The following is a 7,512-nucleotide window of genomic DNA, read 5'->3' on the forward strand; positions in this document are numbered from 1 at the left end:
GAGCGGTCTGAGGCTTTCAGAGGCGTGCGGCAGGCTGTGGCTGGGAGCCCGCAACAGTAGGGCGGGTACTTTTGCACGACGGACTAGAATTAGGCACGGACTCGTAGCGGTTAATTAAAGATTGTTTTACTTACACCATAGGTGGTCGCGGTGCAGGCAGGAAAAACTTTCTTGAGTTGCAGTTACAGACAAACACAAGTGGAGTTTGCTAGGCTCTGTTACCAAATTTGCCCATTACTTTGGGGTGTGCTCATTTATTAGGGATAGTTTCTAGGGTCTTGGTGATTCTGTCAATGTGCTGCTTGTGTTACTATACGGAGCTGTATTTCTCCCTTCTGCAAGCCCTCACCCCCAGTGGAGCTATCTTGCAGGACTCAATCTCAATGGGACTGGGTTCCTCCAGTCACCAAATCAGTCATACACACAAACACACACAAATTAACGTGACACGCCTGACCTGGCCGGGCTGATCAGCATGGACAGGCTGACACCCTCATATGCCAAGAATCAGTTCATAAGAGCAACAATAAAATGCAGTCAAACACAAGCACACAGGTAAACAGAATCCCTCTGAATCCGGCTGGGTGTCCAGCTGACACCCTCATGGGCCAGCATTCAGTTCATAAGGGCACGTCTGAGTCAAACTGGGTCAATCAGCCTATACAAGCTGATCCCCTTATGTGTTTCAAACTCAGCACGTCCCAATCTTTGGCCTCTTGATGAGCAGACCCCACAATAATTTGGGCTTCACAGGGATCTTTAGCATAGGTAAAAGAAGCGTTGCTGCAGAGCACGGGAGGAAAGAGAAGCAGAGAAGGAAAAATATACCCAATTACTACCAGTTTGACTATAAAAGTTATTTATTGCTAAGCATATGAAATATATAATAGTACTAGTAGTAATAGACATGCAAAAGAAAAACAAACACCAACAATGACAATACTACCCTGGTTTCACTAAGTATTTGGGGAAACTTAGCTCAAGCTTAACTGATACAGTTCAGGTTCAGAAGTTTATGCCTAGAAAGAAGACAGAGAACGCTGGGATCTCACCTAGTCCACGGTACTCAGGCTGCAAAGCTGACAGGCACAGTCCGTAGCACAATCCTTGAAGAGAGAGATGATCTGTTCTTCCAGCGTCCCAAGAACGACAGGGGATGGTGTCAGCACAGGGGTTTTCTTCTTCTCCTTCTTTCCTCCTGCTTCTACTTCTTTTCCTTCCTTTTCCTCTTCTAGCAGCACACACACTTACAGATTTTTATACCCTCAGTTCAGCTGCTTTGAAGCACCCTCAGTAGTGTAAATCATTGTCTTTTCTATTGACAAGGGGTTATCTGGTTTGGACCATCTCAGGAAACTGATTGATAATCAGGAAACACTTAAGATTAGGGAGTAACCCAAATACTTGGGAGCCAGCTTGAAATTCCTATGGGTGGCAGATATACTGATGGGATATCTCATGGTTTCTTCAGGAACAATAGATAGCTTGCAGCATCAGGATTTTGGATTTTTACTTGTTGTGCACAAGCCTCAGCTTAGCATGACTTTTCCAGATCTTACTATAGTCTTTTAACAGACTTAAAACAATTATTGGGGTGCTCATAACCTTTTGTGGAGAGGACTCCCACCAGTCGTCTCGGGAAAGATATGACAACACCTGGGATTAGGGCTCCAGCAGGCTGGATGCTGTGATGAACCCTTAACCATTGTTCAAATGTTGCCCATACCCCCTCTGACTCGGTCTCTTGCCTCAGCATTTCTCTCATGTAAATGAATGGTCATCTGGTTCCATCTCGGATGCAAATGAGACCTAGGGCAGTTGGTTCACTCTTGTCACCCTTATCTGGAGGGTCTTAGGTGTGTCTCTCACTGCATCTTAATCAGTTTCATTTAGGTAGAGGAGGGGAGGGGGGTGAGTCCTTTGTGAGTCAGACAGACTGCATCCTGTACCAGGGTTCCCCAAGAATACAGAGCTGAGACGTAACAATATGGAAAGATGAACGTGCTTTCTACTATAGGAAAAAGAGCCATTAGTAGCAAAGAAACTATATAAAAATAGTTACAGGAAGTTTTTAATTGTAAAAGCCCCTAACTTTGAAAGAATTTAACGAACGAGACGGGAAGAGGTTGGTGGTTGATCAGGCCGCCGAACTCCTGAGACACACACAAAGTTTCTATTACTCTGCCGCGTGCTCAGAGTCCCCACAAGATGGTTGTGGAGTCCTCTACAACTTGGGCGGAAACTGCTCAAACCTCTTATACGACTAGCAAGCCAATCGCTAGCCGCCACGTGGGAATAATTTAGAAACAGCCAATAGTGGGAAAAAACAAATTTACATACTGGTGGTGGGAACTTCTTTGCACCGGGGTTTTCTCTCTGCAGCTGAGAATTGCACCGTGCAAAGAAAGCTCCATGTGGCGGGAAATAATTCTGCAGTGCCGAAGCGCACACACAATCATTGGGTCATGACAATCCAGAAGGGTCTCTTTGATAATTTCCTCCAGAACCTTACTGGGGATTGAGATCAAGCTGATTGGTCTGTAATTCCCGGGCCAAATTCTACTTTCCACCCTTTCTTTAAGACGGGTACCACATTGGCCTTCTTCCGGTTTTCAGGTACTTCACCTGAGTGCCATGAGTTTTCAAATATTTTTGCCAATGATTGGGCTATGACCCCTGCCAGTTCCTTGAATGGGGGTATGGGGGTAATCTAGGGTGTAATCTGTCAGGACCAGCTGATTTGAAGGTGTTCAGCCTCTCAAGGTGATCCTTTACTAGATCAACACCGATGCTGAGTATAAATATGCCCTCACCCTGGCCGTCCTGTGTCTTGCTAGGCAGGGCAGTCTCATTGGACTGATGAAAGACTGATGCAAAGTACGCATTAAGTAGATTGGCCTTTTCCTGGGTTTCAGTTATCAGCTGTCCCATTTGGTTTAGCAGGGGTCCAATGTTACCCTTGCTTTTTTTCAACCCCCTACATATCTGAAAAAGGACTTTCTGTAATCCTTGATATCCTTGATATCTTTTTATTTCATATAGATGTGCCCACTGTCACCTACAAAAATTATTCCTCTCTTAACCATTTAGTATCTATGTTGCCACTCTGTCATTCCTTAAAATCTGTGAAGTGCTCAGAACATATGGTCAAGGTAGACATAACATTGGAGAGATGGCATGCTCCCAGCACCACAGACCTTGAACCTGATCACCACAGTCTTCTGTAATCATTTGCATTTTGGCAAATAAATGCAAAATATTACCACTCTGTTTTGGTAGCATTTTGCAACAGAAACAAGATTGGTGACATATGGAGACATAAGGAAATATTAAATCATATTTAAAACATATTAAATGTATGTTTTTAAATTGTTCATTTACCTAGCTATTTCTATATCAATGACTTTTTAAGATGTCATGAGATGCAGAACTGAATGAAAGTGGTAGCAGTATTTTGGGCCATGGTTTACAATCCATGTATGGAGGAACATATGGGACACAATGACTGGAGAAGTTGTTATGAAATCCTAAAAAAAATTGTTTAATAAAGTCAGGAGCAGAAAATTACAGAAAGGCAGGTATCCAAGACATATTCCTCCACCTTCAAACTCACCAGCCTGTGAGGAATGTAATCAAAATATTTGATAGATCTTTTTTGTAAGGAAGAGATGTAAGAGGACAGAAACCAAGGGAGAAGCAGTTTCTTGTTATGATCTTTCTCTATAATGTATCACACACACAATTAATTGGGGTGCATCTATAGAGATTTTTTGGGCCAATAGCCAATTAAAAAAAAACAAACATTTTTGCATGTACGTGTAGCTGTTCTTGACATAGAGAGCTACAACCCCACCCCTTTTATCTGTACGATCTTGCCTGTACAGGGTATAGCCATCTATACTTGTGGCCCAGTCATAGGTGGAGTTCCATCAGGTCTCCATTATCCCTATAGGGTCATAGTCAGGAGGACCAGTTCTTCCTGTTTGTTCCGCAAGCTCCTGGTATTGGTGTATAGGCAGGCAAGTGTTCCATTGGGGGCCCCTGCCTTCCCCACTGATCGTTCTGGGACTACGGTAGGGGTGGGTTTCCTTAAGTGCCTTAGCCTGCTGAATTTACAAAGGTTGTCCAGTGGGCTTGCAGTGGTGATAATCCCCCCAACCCCCGGTGGGCTTAGTTTAAAGCCCGGTCGAGTACGTCAGCCAGTCTGGCTGAGAAGAGCCTCCTCCCCAGCGGAGTGAGGTGGAAGCCGTCTCTCCCCAGCAGACCACTGCCTCTCTCACCAGAGTGGACTGTAATTGTGGAAGTTGAAGCCTTCATGATGACGCCAGCGCCACAATCTTTGGTTGATTACCTCGACCCATCTCTCCCTCCTCAGCCCATGACCCACAACCGGGAGGAGTGAGGAAAAGACCACCTGCGCCCCCAGCCCCTTGGCAGGGCACTGTTGGTGCCTGCCACTTTAAGAACTGAGCCAAGCAGCCAGCAGGTGCTTGATTACGGTGGCCATTTTAGATCTTTGGCCACCTATATAAACAGAACAGTTCACTGCTGGTAAGCCAGGCAGTAACATTGCCTGGCTGCAAGGCTGCTTGGAACATCCTGAAGGTAAAGGCAGGAGCTGTAGGGGATGGTTAGGAGGCTCGTGGTCCTGGGCATGACCTAAAACTTCACCCTGCTGGGAGTGGGTGGCCTGGTGGGGCTCCCAGTGGCATGGGAGCCTCCAGGAAATGCCAAGCCAGTTACCACCCTGATGAAAGGTGGGTCGGGACACCTTAATAGCCCCAGCTCCCACAACCAGGTGGGTTACCCCTTGTAGGGTCTGGAAGTTGGACCCCGGAGAGAGAATGGGGCTATAGTCTTGGAAACCTGTCTTGAAATCCCCTGACTGGTAAAGGTTGGGGCCAGGACTGGAAGGGTTGAAGGGCCAGGGGCCCATTGTGAGGGATGCCCAGAGCTGAGGACCTGGGGTTCCGACTGGCCTGGAGGTGAGGCCAGGGCCAGTGTAGGCAAAGGTCCCGGGGGGGACCACACCCATAAGGGGGAACAGGTCAGCCCCCTCAGTCCCCCTCAGGAGGGAGTCTCCCACGATGACTACTCTGCGTTCCCTCTGAGGGATAGTAGGGGTGGGTGATCCTCCCTTGCCTGCAGGAGCTGGCATCTCTGCAGGCTCTACTGGGGCTGCAAGCTGCCACCATCTGAATAAGATGATGGCTAAAAGTGCTTCGGAGCCACTCAAGGCCAGGTGGCTTATATTTGGTCGCCTGCTGCAGGCAACTAAGCAGTATCTTCCCAGGATTTTTGCAACCTGTTGCATTAAGCAAAACATCTGTAAAAATATTGGCAACAGTTGGGTGGCCGAGGCTGAGAGAATAGCACAGTGATTTGAGCAACCACAGCTACAACCTGTTTGCAAAAATAAGTGGCAGCACATATGCCAATAAGTGGCAGCCAATACACCTGGGAGGTATTGGCTACCTACTTTGAATAAAGGGCAGGAATATCTCTAGATTGTAAATTACTGGATGTGACAGGGGGTCATCCCGGGGCCGGGTACCAACGTCGGCCTGCCCACCTGTCAAAGTAAGGCAATCTGCCCAGTCTTTCCTGCCACGTTTTGCTGTTACCAAAACTGGTGTAAAATGCGGGAGGCTACCTATATTAATGCCCTGATGCCAGAGGTGCTATGCATGGTTCCGTATAGCCCCTACACTGTGGCCCATGCCTCGCAGATGGCATCCGTATATTTCAATGCTCCACACTGTCTCACATGAGACTCTCACTCCTCACTGGAGGTCACAGTCACAGTGCCCTCACACCAGGCAGTTCTTACCCTTATGATGCAAAAACGCTTGGCCTCCCAACATTTGAGATCTTAATGGGGTCTCCCTCTGACCCAAAGCTGAGCCTCACCACGTCTGAGGACTTACTGGGGTCCCAGCCTCTGGCCCAACTGTGGCACAGGTATCTGTAGACTTACCTTGGACTAACTGCCCCCTTTCTGGGGCTTCAAGTTTTGCCCTCCTACTAGGGTCTTCACTTTCATATATGCCCTCTCACTAGGACATTCCACATAATATGCCCTCTCTGAGACTAAGACTACTGCCCCCTCTCTCACTGGTGCTACACAAGGTCTTACCCTCCTGTGGGACTCAGATATCATACAGACATACTTTGTCTCTTCCTGTACCCTCACTAGGACCATTCTATCTGTCCCCTTATTGGGGCCTCCAGGGTGTTATACCCTATGGGGCTCAGGTATCTGGAGACATGCCTGGCCCCCTTGCCTCTCCCTAGACTTGCGTATCTCACCGGGATGTGGGAGCTAGGGTTTTAAGGTGCCCCTTCTCGCCTTTCACTGGGGAGGCAACTGGCCTGGCATTTCTGAGGAACTCCCCTGCCACAGGGAGTCCCACCAGGCCATCTTTCCCCAGCAGAGTGTAAGATCTACCTGCCTTGGTCTTATCCCTATTGAGCTATACATTGTTTCTGGGATGCTGCTGGCTGCCTCTCTCTGGCCCAATTCTCCAGACCCCTCCTTGGATGTCTCCCACCCAGAGGCTGAGTTTCAGCCTCCTTCATTTCAGCCTGCTGTCTCGCTGAGACTTTCTTCCCTAGACAGTGATGTCCCCTGCATCAAGGGGACCTTCAGCCTCCTTAGGCTCTGGCCCTGCCTGCAGGCCAGTTGGGATGCTAGATAGCCTATCATGGCTCAGGCCTGCCCCTCACATTGGGCTTCATTGCCCTTCGGCCTTTTGGCCCTGGCCCTCTTGCATTGACCAGTTGGGGTGCTCTGGTCCCAGCACCGCAGCAGCTGACCTCCTTAGGCATCTGGGGTCCACTTCTGGGCCCCACCATAAAGCCATCTCACACTGGGCTTGCGTACAGCCCCAGATATCTTAATAACATAGCTCTAGTCTCATCTGGGCTCACCTGAGCCCCAGGCTTCACCCCTGCCTGCTCTAAATCAGGGGCTTACTTGGCCCCTGTGTAGGCCCACAAACAATAAGCCCCTTCCCAAGCTAGGCCTTGTTCTCTTTAGGCTCATAACCTTCTCTCTGGGGCTTGGGAGCTCACTGGGCTCCTAGGAACCTCCTACCATCCCCATAGTTCCTCCATTACCTCCAATGTGTTGTGAGCAGCAGCTCAGCTGGGTGTTGTTCTTTGGCTGCTTGCAACAGACTGCTGCTTTAGGCCTGTGGGCCTGGATCTAAAATGACCACCTCATCAGGGCTGGTCCATATCTGCCAGCTGTCTGCTCGCAGCCTTAAAGTGGCAGACACCAAAGGTGCATAAGACCACGTTCAAGACAATTTCTTACACCCCATCTGCTCCAGAGAAGATTGTTGAAAGGTGTCCTTGGCATGCTACCTTTGCACTCTTTCTGCTGTATATCTTGTACCCATGGGATTAATGACCTGCTCTGCCACTCTCTGTAGTTGTATCTTTTGTTCCATTGTGAATTTATTCATTTATTCCGATTTCTTTATTGCTACAGTTGGTGGCAGTGCAGGT

This window comes from Alligator sinensis, unplaced genomic scaffold (genome assembly GCF_000455745.1).
Source record: "Alligator sinensis unplaced genomic scaffold, ASM45574v1 scaffold80_1, whole genome shotgun sequence".
Classification (NCBI taxonomy): Eukaryota; Metazoa; Chordata; order Crocodylia; family Alligatoridae; genus Alligator; species Alligator sinensis.